The 19243-nt window shown below is 39.6% G+C and overlaps 1 long non-coding RNA gene across 1 annotated transcript; it reads right to left on the minus strand.

Annotated features, from left to right (window-relative positions):
- Positions 1–411: 411 nt before the first annotated feature.
- Positions 412–7222, minus strand: LOC143695089 (uncharacterized). The gene is made up of 3 exons (XR_013184002.1): positions 6993–7222; positions 1284–1392; positions 412–486 (listed from the first exon to the last, which is right to left on the minus strand). It is a non-coding gene; the product is annotated as an uncharacterized LOC143695089 (long non-coding RNA).
- Between the last annotated feature and the right edge of the window lie 12021 nt (positions 7223–19243).

Below are 19243 nucleotides of genomic sequence, written 5' to 3' on the forward strand. Positions count from 1 at the left end.
AAGTTGCAAAAAAACAAGCCCATTGTTGCAGACACCACCGTGAACCCCAGCTTTTAATTATTTATACGAACTATTTACATGATAGGATACTTGAAGGATGGTCAGTGCTATAGATAATAATGCAGCTCATTTGTAAAACAGAGCAAGGGGAACCAACATCAATTGTCAGAACAACAGAAATTATTTTAATTGCTTTTGCACATAAGTGACAATAGTAGCCTCACTGTCATAAACAGAAGATGACACACAACTCAGAGGAAGAAAAATAGAACTAAAACAGCTGACTTATATTTACAAGAGATTTATAGACACCAGCTCCCAGGTTCTGCCATTAATCTGCTTTGTGTCCACTTGGTTCTCAGCTAAGAACTTAATAATGTTCTTACCTCTACGCTTGTCCCAGGCCCATGGAACCCAACTGCCCTCTTGGTATGGATAAGCTCAGGGCCAGTGTGGGTGTCTGTGCCCATTCAGTGCTGCTGGCCTCTGGAGGGATGATGGAAGCCTTCATTCACAGGTTTGATTGCAATGCTATTTCTCCCCTCCTGCTCAAATAGCTGACCCATATGTAAATGCAATAACCAATATAATACCGTGTACAATATTAACCTTCTGCCCAGCCCAGCCCAATATTTCACTGCCTCAGTTCTGTATTTTGGAGTCCCCTTGGGGTCAGATAAAATGTGTGGTCTTTCTCCACTGCTTTCATCTGCAGAAAAGGAGCACTTCCCATACAGCACCTTGAAAGACACTTGTGCTGTTCAGGTCTCAGACCTTTCTGCTGCAGTTCATCATCATCTTATTCCACCTGCCTGAAGTTTTCTCAGGTGTGCCTCATCTATAAATCTCATTATCAAGCCTTTTTTCCCTACCACCATCCCAGAAAAAAATCACTACCAAAAGTACAAAATAAACAAACATGTGGCTAAATTAACAAATACTCTACAAGTGACTCCCTACCATGAAAAATTCCATGCTGTTGTCCCTTCCTTGCTCACCATTCATTTCTTCTACTAATCCCAATCTTCTCCAGGTTAACTAACCATTTCCCAAGGGGTAGTTTATCAATGGTTTACTGAAATACAGAAAATTTGATCCACTGCCTCTCTATTGTCCAGATTATCATTTATCTTCAAGAGCAGCCTCTCTCCTTCTATTCAGTAAATGTGATTTTATCTATGCTTTTAAGCAATGCAGGGCTTCATATTTAAGTTATGCTCTTTCATAATGAAAAACAACACATTTCAAGAAATAATGCCAATAAATCGGTGATAATTACATACCTGCTGATCAAGAATTGCATCAAGGGCTGCATCACACCCTAGCCTGGGTTTTGGCTAAATATAATAAAATTTTCCTCTTCACTTCTCAAAGTCCAAGCCAGATTTCAGTCTGGGAAAGTAAAGAAAACAAACATGCCACAACAACCAATTCAATCATTAATAAAATAGATTCTTTTCCAATTTCCTTTTTTTTTAATTAACCTCACTTTTCCTTTTTCTCTGAACTTCACTTGGAGATAGAAATATTTTTAGCAGACAAACATGCAATGGATAGTTGGGACCATATGTATAAATTCCCCAAGGACAACTGACCTTGGCCCAAGGACAATATTCTGCTGTGAAATGATGATAATTTTGCTCATGATGATACTTTTTGCTCATGCTGTGCACCAAGTTGCACCAACTATCTACAGAGAACCAACCTTTGGTTCCCCAAACTGGCCCCATTTGTTGGGTTTGGATGAACCAGCAGGAAAAAGCTCTGCCATTCTCTTCCATTGCAGCAACAAGCCCCCTGCCCATTCCCTTCTGTCACTAACACCCACTGGGAATGCCAGGGAGGAATGCAAGGCACCACAAAGGCTGCCCAGCTGTGTGTGCTCACTGCAGCTCCCCTCTTGCTCTGCGAGGGAAAGCAATCCCAAACGTGGCCTCACATGCAAAAGCAGTGACACTGATAATGGAATAGGCTGCTCTGTCTCTTCTGTGGCTGGAACGAGTAGTGCACAAATGGAACTGAACACAGGAATTAGAATATAGAATAGAGAGCCTCCTACACTGTTACAGGCAATACAGGCCTTAAAGTAGGAGATCTGCCTGGCTTAGGGACATTTTTAAATAGCATGGCTCACATAGCCATCAAACTGCCCTGCACATACATTTGCTGCCCTTCTTTACCATCTACTCTTGGAGGGTTTGCTAAAAACTACCTCAGTAAATAAAGTGGTCAAACTTCTGTTCTCCTGTGTCATTTCCCCTCAGTCCTCCAATCTCATAATCTCTAAACAGAGCTCCTCCTTACAAGCAGGATCATTAAAAAGCTTTGAGTCTGTTGTTCATGTGGCATCTCAGTGAATTAGACTGTAAAACAGGAGGGATGATGAATATCCTGCCTCCATTTGCTGCTTAATTCACTTAGTATTACTCTCTTGGCCATACTTTATAATACAACATTTAGTAATATCTATACCCTTTAGAGTCTAAAATACTGCTAGCCTGAGAATGCCATGGATATAGTATTTTATAATGAATGAACTGTATTCACAGCCAGAGTCTCAAAAATACCATTTCTGTATTTCAGCAACATTTAACAATCTGTTTTACATTTCAACAATGTTAAAAATGCAAACTATGCTGTGCTTACAGAATTAGCTTTATTTTTTGTTGTTTTTTGAGTGGTTTTAGTTGGTTTGTTTTTTGTTGTTTGGTTTTTTTTTTCTTTGAGGCGCTAGATTCTTTCAAGTCTCTAACCCCTAAAATACTTCATTCACTGTCAATTTATAAACATTTAAGTTTTTGATATTACCAGTGTTGAGGAACATAACTTAAATATAAACAGCATAAATCCATGCTGCCAGTGTAGGCATATGCAGCACAAACATCTTATCTAGACCAAAGTTTGTCGACTTAGCACATTGTACTTGATGCTGTGTGTCACCTGTCTCTTGTTTGTCTATAGATTAACACAAAAATGTCATTGCAAACCAAGTGAATAGGGCATAGACTAAGCACCTGCCACTTTTAAAACTCTTTAGAAGACTCTCTTGTTTATTTTGTAAGCACCCAGGGGTGCAGTTAAATAACTGCATTGAAACAAACAATACTGGTGATTATTAAGGAGGCTTTTCACATGAAAATTCACTTCAGAAAAAAAAAATGTTTTGCAGATGTAGAGAAGAAAACTGTATCACTAAGAAGCACTCAAAATACTTCGGTGGACCAAAACACCTTTATTTTTCTCTTGGCAATCTGCCAAGTTCACTGTCGTTTGAAAAGAATTCTATAGCTGGAGGCTAAAGCAGAAACTGCAATGATTTAAAAGAGAATTGGCTACAGTAAGAATGATAAAGCACCATATCGTTAAAATGCAACTGGCATCTTAGCCTCCCTACAGCTCTTGAAAATGTGCTTACTCCTCAACTATTTACCAAGAAAGGAACAGAAACAATTGAAATCCCACAATATAGAAAAGTGTTAAAGAACTTAGAAAATAAGTACATGCAGAATTATTTGCTGGTGGGACAGTTAAAATAAGGATGCATTATACATGTCCAGACTGCAAAGAAAAGCATATCAAAATACACAGCTGAATTTAGTTTTGTATTCATTTATCTCAATTAAACATATAGCAAGTGAATTAATAATGAAGGTCCACTTACATTTAGAAAATGAAAGCTGCTTTATTTGCAGCTTGCAGACTAAACATTTAAATGTTGTAGGACTGATAATATTTACATTTTAATGCTTGGAGAATCATCAACTGCTTTCTAAACTGCTTGGGAAATTAGATTTAGAAAGTCTGTGCATCAAAGCCTACTGTAGTGGTCTTCTCTGGAAAGCTGTTTTGCAAGACTAAGACTGATAGAAAACAGCTATAGTTTCACAGAGAAGGAAGAGTTCAGAAAGGCCTTCAGCAGTTTCAGATAACAGAATTTGTTATTCAGATGTTGCTTACTCTAACAAGATAATAATATGCAGGCTTGAGTCAGAAAACTGCGCAACTGTGTTTTCAGGTTCACAGGGAAGAATTTATTTACAGCTAGATGTTTAACTTGCAAACTCTGTTGGTAAGATTTCCCTCACAAAATTCAGTCTGACAGATTTCATTTGTTCGAGAACTGTGTCCAGTTTTACAATTAAATGGAGCTGCTTCACTCAGCATTTATAAATGACATCAGATGCCATAGCAACATGATTACAAGTTTCCATCAATTTGTAGAGCTGAGTAAATAATTATCAGTGAATAATTAACTAAACAAAATTAGCCTCTTTCTCTGCTTCCAGCATGTCCTCAAGCAGATTGTATTTTCTCAAATGTATTCCTTATTTAAACCACATGGAAGCACTCCAGACCCCACAGAACCACATCTTCAATATGCTGTAAGTCTATATGAGGTAGATGACTAGCTAAAAGATATATACAGGACTGCCCATGGGAAGGGCAAACCAAACAGAGGAGGAGGAAAAAAACCAAACAACAACAAAAAAAAAAACAACTGAAGAGGGGATTGTGATCTGTATACTTAAGGACTTCTACGTTTTCTTTTGTTCAGGTCTAAATAGAAAGGCATCCTACACCCAAATAACTCTTAACTATAAAAAATTGACTGTGCACAACACTTTAATCAAAAGCCACCAAAAAATATTTTCAGAGAGGGCTCTTGGCAAGAGTCTCATGTCCAATGGGATAATAGCAGCACCTAGATGCTTAATTTAAAACCCTCCATCCTTATAGAAAGGAAAGCATGTGCCATAGCTCTTGCTAGATCTTACAAGAATGCTCCTCCAAATCAGCTAGACCATATTTCTAGTACTAGAAGCCCCAAAAGCTTTCACTTTCTTTGTCATAGGGACACAAAGCAGAAGCCTGGCTCGTAGTAAAATATTTGTCACCTCAGAAATCCAAGACCAGAAATACTTTACAGAAAGAGTCCTGCAGGACAGGAAGAGGTTGAAAGTTTTAGACCTGTCAACTTCACTGGCCAGTTCTTGTTTCTTATAAACATTTCATTTGGGCTCTAGAAGCACAGAGACAGCACAGAAGAGAGAAAAGAGACTTTTCTTTCTTTCTATACAAGACATGCACTAGTCACAGAGTGAAGGCAAAAAAAACCAAAAAAAAACCACAGGAGCAGGTTTTCCTTCCCTACCCTTGTTAGAAGAAAAAGATGCAGGAAAGCTTTCTTGACAGGGAAAAAAAAAGATAAAGGTAAAGCTACACAAAATAAAAGTGTTACAAATTCTTCAGTCTAAGTAAAGCTATTATAGCACATAATAATGGTCATAAGTGTAATTTAGCTCAAAAGGGAGCAAACACTGTAGTCTGGACAAATGTCATCATTAAGCCTGGCAAATCCAAGAACAAGGTTTAGCTTTCCATGTTTGCATTGCAAACCGATGTGTCACACTGGATCTGTTTCCACTGCAGCTGAGTGACTGCTGGGGAACCTTTCTCAGCTGCAACAGAACAGTTACACTTTGAAATTCAAGGGAAACAGTTCACAGTTTTGCTGGGAAATAATCCATGACCGTGTTTCTTACAGCTGGGAATGAATTTGGTGTCTCTCCTACTCAAGTCTTCTAGGCTGGTCAGAAAGCAAAAAAAAACCACAAAACCTTTGTGTACTTGGATTGCAACTCGGTACCATGTGAGGTTGTCCATTAAAAGTGGTGGGGTTTTGTGTTAGTGTTTTTTAATTTTTTTTTTTATAGTGGCTGCTCTGGACGGTAGCAAACAGCACAATGTGTAAAGCCTAGAACAAGCCAGCTAAAGTACAGTAGGTACATTCCAGTGGTACCCAGTGAGCCTCACCTAAATGACTCCCAGCCCTTCTTGAGGTGGAGGCAGTAATGGCCATGAGTGATTGCTCAAAGACATCCCAGTGCAGCTTTCTTAGCCAAAAGGTTGCCTCACACTCTTTCATAAATGTGCTCTACTACAGCCACCATGAAATAGGGATGCACTGATTCCCAATTTGCATAACCAAGACAGAGACTGACCAACTTCCATGAGGGCAGAAGCAGCTCTTGGCAAAAGCAAGGATATATCTCTACGTTTCTGAAGACTTGACTTGCTCCCCAAGAAGCATATTTTTCTTATTAAACCCTTCAATTTCTTTTTTAATGGAAAAATGCCAATATCAAACTGTAAACAGACTTGGTTTCACAGATTTCCTGTATCTCTGTCTGGAATCCAATAACAAACTGAGTGCATATTGATATGTATGAAAAATATGAAGATGAGATGATAAAACATCCACTCTGATTTAATTAGTTTTTTTATCCATTTCTGAAAAAAAAGAGAAATAAAAATGTTGAAACCTTGATTCAGCTGCTAATGTTACTGAAATAATTCATCTTCCAAGAGACTTTTAAGCCACTAATGGTGCTAAATTCACTTCTCTGAGTTTTGACAGGAGAAAAATGGAAATGGCAGCTTCCTCCTACCATCAGCATTATACCAAAAGGTACCTCTAGGTTTGATTTTCTCACCTAGAGACCCCTCCATATTGCTAACCACACAGGTTTGTAGAGCATGCTGAAGGGTGGTGGATAAAGACAGCAGAGACTGCAAAATGTTTTGCCAATATTACTTCACTTTTTCTATAAGCCTGGTTCTGCCACCTGATTGTCATGTTGTCTGACAGACAAACCTGAACGAATATTAGCTCTGTCTCATTCAGGATAAGACAGCAGCCATTTGCCAGCTGAGACAGGTAAAGCATGCAAAGATGACAACAGCCCTTTCACCATCCTTTAACAACATCTACAAACCATGCGACTCCTGCAGCAAACTGGGACGTTCCTTTTCGCCTCTGCCTGGATCACATACTGCAGCCAGGTTTCCCCTAACAAATAAATCCCATAATAAGCTTCTTCTTTTTTTAAACATATGTCACCTGGGGGACTTTGTGCACAGGCCTGCACCTGGAGCTAGCCCCAGGGCGCATGTACACAGCTTGGGAGTGGATCAAGGCAGTACTAACCTACCTTCTCAAGTATCCAAGCTCTTCCTATTTTTTGTTTCCTGCAGACAAATGAATCAAAACACTTTTCATGTGTCCTAGCAACCTGGAAGCCAGACAGCTGAGAGATCTTTGTCTTTGTAACAAACCAAGATCTGCACTGAAACGTTCGCTTGCTGCTGCTCCAGAAGCACGAGCACTGTCCCGCTTATGGTGCAGAGCTACATCTGGCAGCTGCTTCTCAAACAGCAGTGCTCGCAGCTCAGCCACCCTGCAAAAAAAGAAGGGAAAGATAGATTAACTCACATTAATATAATATTTATCCATCCTTGTTTTTTCCCTTCCCTGCACCCCGCACAAAAAAAGCTACATTTGCACACAATGTCTCTTTATGCTATTATGGTTTAATGCCTTGTTACTAGAGCAGTTGGATATTGAACAGAAAGTAGGGAGCAAATATAAGTAAAACAGTCAAATATGTTACAGGTATTAATGACATTTTCCATCAAATGAAACTATATGCTATTTGGCTTTGTTAAATTCTGACACAGTTCAGAACATATTTATCACAGTGGACATCACAAGCCCTTTTTCTTTAATCATGAAGCATGATTAAGGATCAGCACATGATTCAGAAGATTTCAGGTTTTTAGGTCTGATACATATTTAGTTTCTGAGAAAAGAAGACCCAATTTCAGCTGATACAAGCTAGAGTCAACTCCTCAATTTGAGTGGGCTTTGGATTGAGTCATCCTCTTCTGTACAAGAAAACAAGATTTGTTTTCTCAAAAGAGAAAATTCTGGACTAACAGAATCATGTAATATCCAAATGAATATTTGTTACTTTTATCAAAAGGACCACCAGAAAAAAGACCAAAGAGCTACTGGGTTATACATGATAGAACACAGAAATCAGAATTACAAAAGAGTTCACGGCAGAAAGCACATAAGGAAAAGAATGGGAAACTAAAAGATGTTTTGGAAGGAAGCTCTCTTTACACATCCATAACCTTGAGACTTTAACCATGTGTTAGGATCTCAGTTGTTTATCTTATTATGTGCTTCTCTGTAAATTTTGTGCCCAAACACATCCCCAAGAAAAGTCTTCAGTCATCACTAATATGAATTATCAAAAAATATATAATACTTTCACATTTCAATGCAATAGAGGATCACCAGAGCCTGATAGGGACAGAAATACCTCATGGCATCAGAAATGATCATTCTGATATTATCGGGTCTGTTTACAAGTAGCTCCTTTAAAAAGGTTAGTGACAAGAAGTTAGAGATATGATAGGTAAAACTGATACTTTCATTTTGTGTGCCCTACAATAAATATAAAGGATCATTTCAAAATGTAAGGTAGGTTCTGGAATATTGTATCCTTTTAGGTGTCTATAGGGAATACAGCTAGGATAAATCTAACTGGATTTTACCACAGCTCCTCAAAGCACACCCGAAACCAGTGATAAAAAAGTACATTCTACAAAGACAGCTTAAGTGTGAGCATATTGGCCAGTATAACATCTGAAATCTAAATGTGTCATTGCAGATTGAGTCATTTCATATCTCCACTTAGGTGTTAAAAAATGGTGCACACAAACACACAACTGTGGGAACTGAAGGTGGGTGGTGGGCAGAGAGAAGCAAAGCAGCATCACATTCAGAATAAGCCACAATGATTCAGAAACAAAACCTGACCTCTGCATTCACCTCTCCCCAGCATCCGAAAAAAAACAATAGATGGGACAGGTTAGGAAGATGACTATCATTCTTACACATCTGAAAATATTGGAAAAGAATCTTCTGTCATCTGGAAGCATTATAAAAATGCAGAAAAACAAAGAGATGATAATAGGCCTTTGTTACCGGAGAAATAAAACTGCGGGCTAAAAAACAGAGTCAGGAATATATGACTGACACAGAACTTCTGAACAATGTTTGATAAGTCCCTTAACCTTTCTCAGTCTTAATTTACCCATTGATGATGTGTGGCACTGATATTTAGCTGCCTAACAGGAGTTATAGCCTGCAGTAACAGGCTTATTTGATACTCAGTAAAGACTCCAAGATCTGTGAATGGCAGATGCTGAGGTTTCACTGGGCTCTATTAGGTCTCAACACTTTCCCTCCAAGTCCTCTTCTTACTGGAAGAGATGACCAAAAAAAAACCCACCTAGAGATGTTGCTGTAATTCCTAAGCAGAAGAAGTGCAGTTCCTGGGATAAGCTCTACAGGACATCAGGGCAAAGACACTGCTGAAACCTCCTTCCATTTCCACCCCCCCTTTTCAGGGCACATTAAGTTTTCTTCAAATAATACCACAAGGCATTTTCCTTACTCACTAGACCAACATGGTTCACTAGACAAATGTAGTTTGTCATTTCTGCAGGACTCTTGTTTATATCCTTTGGAAAAAAATTGTTCTAGCCCTCTTGGTGCAAGTTATTTTTTCATCTACCCTTTTGACTTTCAGTCTACAGGAAGAGCTACTGGACTCCTAGGAATGAAGAGTAAAGCCCTCTTAACTCCTCAGGACTTCAAAGGGAGGACTAGCTCACATTCCCATACACCCTTTAACCTTGTGAGCAACCTCACAATGACAAAAACATTTGCCTCACAATCATAAATATCAGTATTAAATTATAAAAATAGCCCCGACCAGCTCTTTGGTGGGCAGGACTCTGGACAATAGAACAAACATTACATGACAGAACTGGCAACTGAGCTGTGTTGGCTGAAGTGGCTGGTTCTAACCAGACAGGATTCTCCTCTCAGTGCCCTGCCTTGCTGTGGTCATATTACACTTTTTCTCAACCTCATCTCTAGCTGCTCCTGCTCTGATACTGACAAAGCCTGTCCTGGGGAGAGGACTAAGCACTCTATAGTCAGCTATCTGTTGAGACACGTGATGTCATGAAGTTGAAGACTCCCCTATACCAGGGTCTAGGCACACTCAGAGGTAGCCTGGAAGAGCACTTAATGCCTCAGAGATCCCACAGGGTTTTCACTTCTACACCTCAGTTTAAATAATGCCTTCCTCTTTGGCTAATCTAGTTCCTTTCCAGGATTCAGTTTCACATCTTTTAGGGTTTAAAGAGAACCACTAGACCAAACTGTAAAACTAATGCTCACCTTTTTGAGTCCTCTCTGGTGGACATCCACAATTATTCCCATGATCTCTGCATCACTAGGCCATGAAGGTTGAGGGGAAGGCTTGGAAAAATCTACACACCTTTAGAGATCTCAGTGCAGCTTTTGAGGGGTTAATGGGGTCACCACTAAGGAATCCATCATTCTCATTGTCCACTCACATATGCTAGAACAAAGCAAGGGTAGCACCACTAAATTTATTTAGTACCACTGTGTCTGTAAACTACTGTCACCTAAATGGCTTTTTCTGTAAGAAAAAAAGGCAGCAAAAATTCACTGGAGAAAAGGAATACAGTCTCATTCTACTGAGTCAGATGAAGATCAAAATATAAAGTGACAGTTCAATTTAGTTCAGATCCTATAGCTAAATAAATATATAACACAGTCATTTATTTATTTATTTAATAAGTAGAAAGATTTTGGACCTCTGCTCTGGCACTGGAATTTGGTTTCCTGTTGTATTCATACAATATTCCTGGAATCAGAACAAAATCTGTTCAAACATCACTGCAGCACTTAGAAAACTTCTGTCACCAGTGTACCCAAGTAGAAAATGCATTTTTGATGTTATGCAGAAATACATGCCTTGATAGAAGAGATGAAGATGCAGCCCCAAGTGTTAAAAAAAAAAATCAGAGAACATTTGAGCAGATGAAGATGCACTCCAATTTTTCTTTCTTTCTCTTTCAAGCTTCCTTAGCTCAAGACACATATTCCAGATATATAAATGATACATGTAATGCAGAGTAGTTAATACAGATAGAGAGAGATTGACATGGCACTTATCTAAATGGACACTGAGATTCCAGGATCCTATTGCACTCTAGCTGATAGGAGCTTCAGAAGCTGTGAGTCAAAACTGACTTCACAAAACCACAACAGCACTTTTCACCTTTGCCAACAGACATTGAGTGAGCCAGTTTACAGTTCTGTGCCAAGGGCATATCATGCAGACTTTTCTATTTCAGCTGAAAGAAAACCCACTATCTGATAAGCTAACATGATGAATGTTCCAAAGACTGCACAACTAAGCAGAAAAGCCAAAAGATTCAGAACTTCCCTGATCTGAAATCCCCCCTAATTTAAAATACATATTTAAAATACATTTTGCAAGTCTTACTAATGTGTGTATACACATTATCCTGCCTACCACACTCTGAAAATACTGAATATTCAGAACATGAGCTCTATATTAGTCCATGTTAAATGCCATCAAGGAAAAACTGACATCCCTGTTAAGAAACAAACCAAACCCCCAGTACTGCACAAATTTATTTGTAAGGCATGATCTGAAACATGCTATAATAAAGACAGCCTTTAAAATATTCATTAACTTCAATAAAACATATTACACCTTCAGAAACTGTCCAATATGGCAGTAAAGCCTTGTATCACCTATTCATTTGTCCTCATTTTTTCCAGCAATGAGAGCATCTGATTTTATTATCATAAATACTGTATAAATATATTGACACTATAAAGCACACAAACAACTCAAATCCTGTGTGCTTTTTTCACTGAAGGCAAACAGAGCCCACTATCAGTCACCCATCTGAAGAGCAAGGAAGAGTATAAACTGATGAAATTTTTTTAGAATTCAAACTTCTGATGTGGAACTATTTTAGGATCTCCTGAGCAGCCTCCTCTCTGCCTTCCTTTGAAGGATGGCACAAAGAACATACAATTCAAGCATCATTACTTCTACACACACAGGCTTTGTGTGTCTGGGATAAAGTATCTTTGACAGAACAGACAAGCCACTGCTTGGTAAAATATGAGTGATATATAAACCAGATCAAGGATCCAACCACTGAGTTGGATTATAATCTCTCTTTCATTCATTTCTGACACAAATTTAAAATCAGGTTCTGTTTCAGTATGCCATGGCCTTCTTGCACATTAGTAATTATGGTACCTCTAATAGCAATAAAGGGTGAGCCACCAAAGGTCTGTAGCTACAGCCCTCTTCAGATAAGAATTAAAATTTCACATTTCTAGTCAGCAAGCCTCAATTTCCAGAAAATTTCTAGTTGGCTAGAAGTACTGTGATGCATAGGCTTTCTCCAGCATTTTAAGAATTTTATGTCTTCATGCTAAGTGGGAAGTGGATGATGCTTTTTACCCAAAATTAAAACAAAAAAAGAGACATTGAACTAGGCTTTTATAAATTAAAAGAAAAAAATACAGTCTTGTGCTTGTTACAAAAAAGTCAAAAAAGAGCAGGGAGCCACACTGGGCTTCCATTAATTTGAACCAGCTCACCAAGGTCTACTTTAAATTTTGAGATACATCATGTTCCTTCAGAGACCAAAGTCAACAAGGAAAACCAAGCACAGTCTTGGAAATTACATAGTCTGTGAGATATCCACAAAAGAGGGGGGGAAAAAAAACAAACCCAAAAAACCCCAACAAACCAAAAAGGATAAACCACAGCTACAGCCTGGATAAAAACAGACTTAGATGAACACATCGAAAAATAAAAAAAGAACAATTACTGAGAGTAAAATTTGCCATGTACTCATAAGAATAATACATCCAATTTTGCAAACCAAAGACTTGATTCTGTGGGGGAAATCATTATGTTTACAGACAGGAGAAAGGAAGGCTTGTAAACTGGTAAGAACATTTTTTTCTAAAACAGAACAAAAAAGTACAAAACAAGGAATACTATCCAATAGATTAAGCATTAAGCACACAAATCTTCCTGAAAGCAGGCAGAAAATCTCCCAAGTTTTTTCTTATACATATTGAATTAAAATTCAGCATAATCCAACCTAGAAAGAAAAGCATTACAGGGAGCAATATAACTTCATAGTGAAAGACTTGTGCTCACAGTGAAATGTGACATTTTTAGACCAAATGCCACCTCTCCCTACAAAATGCTTAGTGATGATCTCAGCCCCTTGTTTTTTATTCTTTTCCTATAACTCACTAGTGCCTTAAAGAACTTAGAAACTTAAATTTGTGTTTCTTATTCAAGTACCTGCTGTAACAATATAGAAAGGTGCATGCAAAGTGCCATCTTTCTAACTTCATACTAATTGACATCTAGTTTGCACTAGTGCAAGAACTCTAATGTGATTCAGAAAAATATTGATTTATGGTTATGACCTTCTGGTAGCCAGAGAAAACCTGACATTTATGCTTAAAAACAAGAAATGTAAGTTGTCTCAAACTTACAGACTAAGTATTAAATTCAGTTTCCTTGGAAGTGGTCAGGAGGTTTCTTCCTCCACAGCAGCAGGAGAAGAGAATTTTCCATGTTAACCATGAGTAGGTGCAATAATTCCACTTGTTATCTTCCATTAGAACAGCAGAAGTAAAGAAACATTGAAGAAATTACTTGTGGTTTAGTCAATAGAGTGAGAAATCCAAAATTCACCTGCTTTTAGCTACAAATTAATCAATGCAATGGTTATGGAACCATATTACTGATTTTCCTCTATGACATAACTAAATGCTGCCATCAAGCCCTAATAGATGGGAAACAAAAGTTGTATTGTGGCAGTTCTCCCTACAACATTAAAAACTTCTCCTCCACTCAGTGCAAAATAAAGCCAATTTCCAAACCCCTGCTAAGCTGAACCTTTTGAGCTCCAGTAAAGCAACAGAGTATCTATGACACAATTAAAAAGCTTTTTAACCTTTTATTGCTTGTTTTTGTCCAAGTCCTTGTCAATTAAGCATGTGTATTGAGGACTGGAAGAAAAATGTCATGAAATGTGGTCAACCACTTTCTTCTTTCTTTGAATATGTTCAATATACAAAATGTAGAAAATCACTCTTTGAAATTAACCTATTCCCCTGCAATCAAATGTTAGGTTACTTTTAACAAATGACCCTTTTCTCTTAGGAGAGAAATCAATATTCATAGTTTTCTCTCCTGCCCTCTGTGACTACTGCCAGAAATCCTTTTTTATATAAAACTGAAGGAGCAGACATTTACTTTAAAATCCCTAATTCATGGACTTTATTTCTCCCTTGCCATGGCTCTTCCCCAGCTCAAGTGCTTGCCTAAGTCAAGGTAGACAATCATTGTCTGAAGCTAAGTGGGCTGTGGGTGCCAGGGCAGCTCGGCCTTCAGAATTGTTTTTGCCTGCAAAACTACTCCTGTCTGTCCTCAGATAAAGAGCCTGGCTCCATCTGGACAGGGGTGTCCCCAGCCAGCCCCTGCACATGGCACCAGCACCAGCTTGGTGACTCTCCTGGCTGTGACACTTCACACTGATACAAAACAAACAAGAGCAAAGGGAGAAGCATCACTTGTAGTGATGCAGAGCCTGGTGCCATCACCCTGGCTTTGAGAGGAGCCCTTGTGCAGGATCCAGGGCCAAATCCCACCCCAAAATCTCCAAATGAGCTGATGTCAGGGCTGTGGGGCCACAGGGCTGTGGGCAGGCCCTCAGCAGGCCAAGGGTGGGATGATGCCCCTGTGCCATGCACTCACCAGGCTGAGGGGAGGTCTGGGAGGAGGCACCATCCTGCCTGCAGTCATGGCACCAACAGGGAGCTTGTTCAAGGGCCCAGGGCCCTCCTGGCCCCACAGACAGGACACAGGCCCTGCAGCGGGGCTCCCCTGCTGCCCTGGCCCCACAGACAGGACACAGGCCCTGCAGCGGGGCTCCCCTGCTGCCCTGGCCCCACAGACAGGACACAGGCCCTGCAGCGGGGCTCCCCTGTTGCCCTGGCCCCACAGACAGGACACAGTGGGGCTGCCCTGCTTCCCTGGCCCCACAGACAGGACACAGTGGGGCTGCCCGGCTGCCCTGGCCCCACAGACAGGACACAGTGGGGCATTGGGGCTCCCCTGCTGTCCCTCCTGGCCCCACAGACAGGACACAGTGGGGCTCCCCTGCTGCCCTGGCCCCACAGACAGGACACAGTGGGGCTCCCCTGCTGCCCTGGTACCACAGACAGGACACAGTGGGGCTCCCCTGCTGTCCCTCCTGGCCCCACAGACAGGACACAGGCCCTGCAGTGGGGCTCCCCTGCTGCCCTGGTACCACAGACAGGACACAGTGGGGCTCCCCTGCTGTCCCTCCTGGCCCCACAGACAGGACACAGTGGGGCTCCCCTGCTGTCCCTCCTGGCCCCACAGACAGGACACAGTCCCCTGTGCTGCCACAGCACCCCCAGGCTGGCCAGAGGCTCCCCACAGTGAGCTGGCAGCACCCACCGCTGGCAGAAGCTCCTTTGTGTGGTGCTCCCCCATGGCCTCACACACATCCACTCCCAACCCAAGTCCAGCAACCTCTGAGTCTGCCCCATGACAAAATAAGAGAGAACAACTCAAAATTCGAGCAGTCCCAGAGCAAATTTGAAAATCCCCTTTTCCTCTCAGGGAGAGTATGCACAGTGTGGCACATGCAGCCCAAATGCCAGCATGTCAGGGCCTCACTTTGGAAATCCAGGTCATGGTTTTACTCTTAGTTCCTGCCTGGATTTCTCTTGTTTTCAGCTGGCCAGGCTGAGCAGTGCACTCAGATGTGGAGATTTATCCCACAGCCATTGTAGCTGGATATGTTCCATTTTCTCCATTAAGTCCATTTACATAAGAGTGCATTAATGTACTTCCAGGTGTGCTGAGATCAGAGTCAGCTCTTTGTGGATTTCCATCCAGTGTTTTTGTAGAGCTTGCCTGCAAACCTGAGTAGGAGAGAGCTGTCCATTTTTATTAAAATTCACATGTATCTCACTGGAAATGACTGCATGACCAGCACACCTCTGAGGGTCTCTTGCAGCAAACAGAGAACAGAGGTTTGGGTTTTTTTCTCCTGCCTTTTATAACTTCTTGCAATAAGCTTCTGTTTAGGGGCCAGCAAACTGAATATTTTGGAATGTTTTAGTTTCTGTAGTTGCTCTAGACTGCTTGGAAAAAAAAAAAAGAAAATACACACCTAGTAGTTCACTATAGTGTAATCACATTGCCATCACTGCCATATCTTTGAGTACTGGAAGTGAAATTGCCACAAAAAAATGAAGAGTAACCACCATAGAGACTTTTGTTTAACAACTGTGCAAAATAACAGCAACAATAATATGCAATGAAATCAGGGCATTTCTTTTTCCTTAAATAATAGGCTGTTTATAGCAAAACATAATAAACACTATCAATCAATGGAACAATAATAAACAAAAACTTGGGTTTATGAGAAAGTCAGAAATTCACAAGATACATACCTGGGTAAAAGACTCAAACAATTCTGCCCATATGAAATAAGAAACCACCTGCATGTGTTGTATATGCTTTATGAATTACAAAGATAGAGCTATTAGCATGGTTTATAGGCTATGCACCACACCATTCTTTATCAAAAAATGCTAATTTAGTGTCTCAGCTAGTCCGCAGATGCTTTATTGTATCATGATCATTTAGATTCCACTTTTCTCATGCCACAGTCAGATATTGTGAAAAATCAAGTTCCATTTACAGCATCCATTGTTATCTCACAAAGTAGCACTTCATGCTACTACTGATGTGTTACAGACTGTTAACAGCAATTTAGTTTTAAATGCCAGTGCATGCAAGTGTTCTGGATATGAATACTAACAGAATGAAGTTATGCAGGTGTAGGAATTAAAAAGGAAAGGAAAAAAACTCCACACCACCACCCACACCACAACCCACACAGGAAATGACTGCCAGCTCTTTGAGGGAGGACACAGAGCATGGGACTTCTCTCTTTGCATTTTAGCTGTATGAAGTTAGTTATTCCCCCTCACTCATCAGTGGAAACATCCTCCTCCAGGGATGTCTGAAGACAGGTGCTAATAACCCAGTGGTATTTATATCTCTGCACTGAATATAGAGAGAAATTAAGTAATTATTTTTGGTGGTTGTTTATCTTAGAGGTGGTCAAGAACATAGCAATGGCATATTAATGATCCTCACAGTTACACCATGGTGCCTTACAGGCTGAGAAATCCTAAAACCAGGACATGAGGTCTGCAGCATGGGGAGAGCTCTGCCTACCAAACAAGGAATTTTCTCATTCCTGGAGCAGCTTCTTCTGTGTCATCTTCCACTTAGCTTGTTGTAACTCTTTGTGAAGTGCTTTTTGTTGACATCCTAACTAAATGAATTCATTATCCAAATATGTAAGCAGATGATTATAATTAATGAACAACAAAAAAAAGGCACTATCAAGTTAAGTAGACTCCCAGAGCTATCGGGGGGATGAGTGGTTGGTCCCATTTAACATCTATTGCTTTAATAAGCAAATGCCAACTGACTAAAAAATACAAAGAAGGAGCAAAGTTCAGACTCTAATTAATGCCTTGCTACATAGAAACCCTGCTATTCCCAGCTCTTTCCTGCATGTTTGAAACTCAGATGAGCTAAGAATTGCTCTAGCTAAAGTAGGCCACTCCCATGAATTGGACAAGAAACTGGTTATCTTTATAAATATCCAGCAAACCTAATTAATTCAGATGGATAATAAAGAGCAGATGATATCACAAAAGATTGTCCCTTTACCATATCCTTCCCTCTTCCTTCTCCCTGTAAAAGCTTCTCAAAGTGGGGTTTTAGTTGGGACAGATTTCCCTAGTGGAATTGCAAGATTCATTATTTGGCCTACCCCCTTTTGCTTTTTTGCAATAAGGATGAAAAAGTAGGAAGTTGTTCTTATTAAACTGAAAATCCCTTTTGAGAGACTGCCAGAAATGAAATGGTTACTGTGCATTGAAATAGTTCTTCACCTTTTTGTTCGATGTGAAAGGCAAAAAAATGATGCAAATATGAAGCAATATGTCAGTTCTGCTAAATAAAAATGTGCACAGTAAAACTAAATCACATATATTGAAGTGTTATTTTGGTTTTATGGAAATGTAATCTGTGTTATGACATTTGCATTTCATATAACTGCTATGGATAACTAATCTTCCAATGCATTGCATACCATTCTGTCACCAAAAAAAAAAAAAGTAATACTGTATCATCTGTTTCCACCTGTACACTAGAATATTCCATGACAAATGTATCAACATCAATTGTATAAATTCAGTCCCGAGCCAATGAAAAGTATGGATTCATTTAATAGAAAGATTTCTTTTACCCTTAAACTCTACACAGCTATTAGAAGATATCATAGCATGGTAGCAAAGGAAAAATTACAACTTCAAACAACACAATATATGGATGTTTGTATGCATTCTAAGACTTCTGAATTTTGAGTGAAAATTAAATACATCAATGCAGACTGCCAATATGGAACTTTAACTGGAACTTGATGAAATTGCATGTTTCCCATTCCGTGCCCAAAAATTATAGTTTTCAGCTCTGAGATATCTTATGTTATGCTACACATTACAAAAAAGTGATACTTAAATACAAGTGAAAATACTAAGTATATTTGAAATTCATTATCCTTTCCCTTTTCCTTCTGTGTCCTTTGCTTTTGTTTTCCATTTGATTACATTTGCTTACCTAAGCCATTATCCATCCTCTCCAAAGATCCAATTCTCAACAAATGCCTTTAGAGGAAGTTTTAATAAAGGGGTCACACATGCTTTAGCCCTGATTAAGCCCCTGTTTCACAACACTTTTGTAAAAACAAAAAGCCTTTAACTTCCCCACTTTGGAAACCAGTCAAAACCAAGGAAACTCCAAAGGAATAGAGTGCAAGAGTAAGCCTTGGGATGTAACTCCCAACCCTTGGAATCCCTTGGGCACAAGGAGCAGGACTACTTGCACTAGAAAACCAATATGCTCTAGTCCAGTGCAGTGTCAGGCAGCAGTAGATGAGACACAGAGTTTCAGGTAATTCATTGACTTAGCACCAGACTTTTCAGTGACTTGCAATGAGACTTGTTCTCTTCAGCTGTCAAGGGACATTTCAAATAGCTAAATCTATGCTTGAGATAGAGAATGACCTAACTTCCTGAAAATTGCATAACTTACTGAAAATCAAACTAGCTAATGTGGGGTCATTTGATTAATTTTTACTATAATTAAGGAAGATCAGCACTAAATGTGTGTGTTTCTTTTCTTGGAAAAATCATGCTTTCCTATCTGCTGTGAAAGCCAATGCAAAAAAAACATGTCTGTTCACTTGAATGTAGCTTTCTGCAGTGACATAGCTATATTTGGGATTCTTTTGTATGCTGAGTTAGAAGGAGTAG

Source organism: Agelaius phoeniceus, chromosome 12 (genome assembly GCF_051311805.1).
Source record: "Agelaius phoeniceus isolate bAgePho1 chromosome 12, bAgePho1.hap1, whole genome shotgun sequence".
Classification (NCBI taxonomy): Eukaryota; Metazoa; Chordata; class Aves; order Passeriformes; family Icteridae; genus Agelaius; species Agelaius phoeniceus.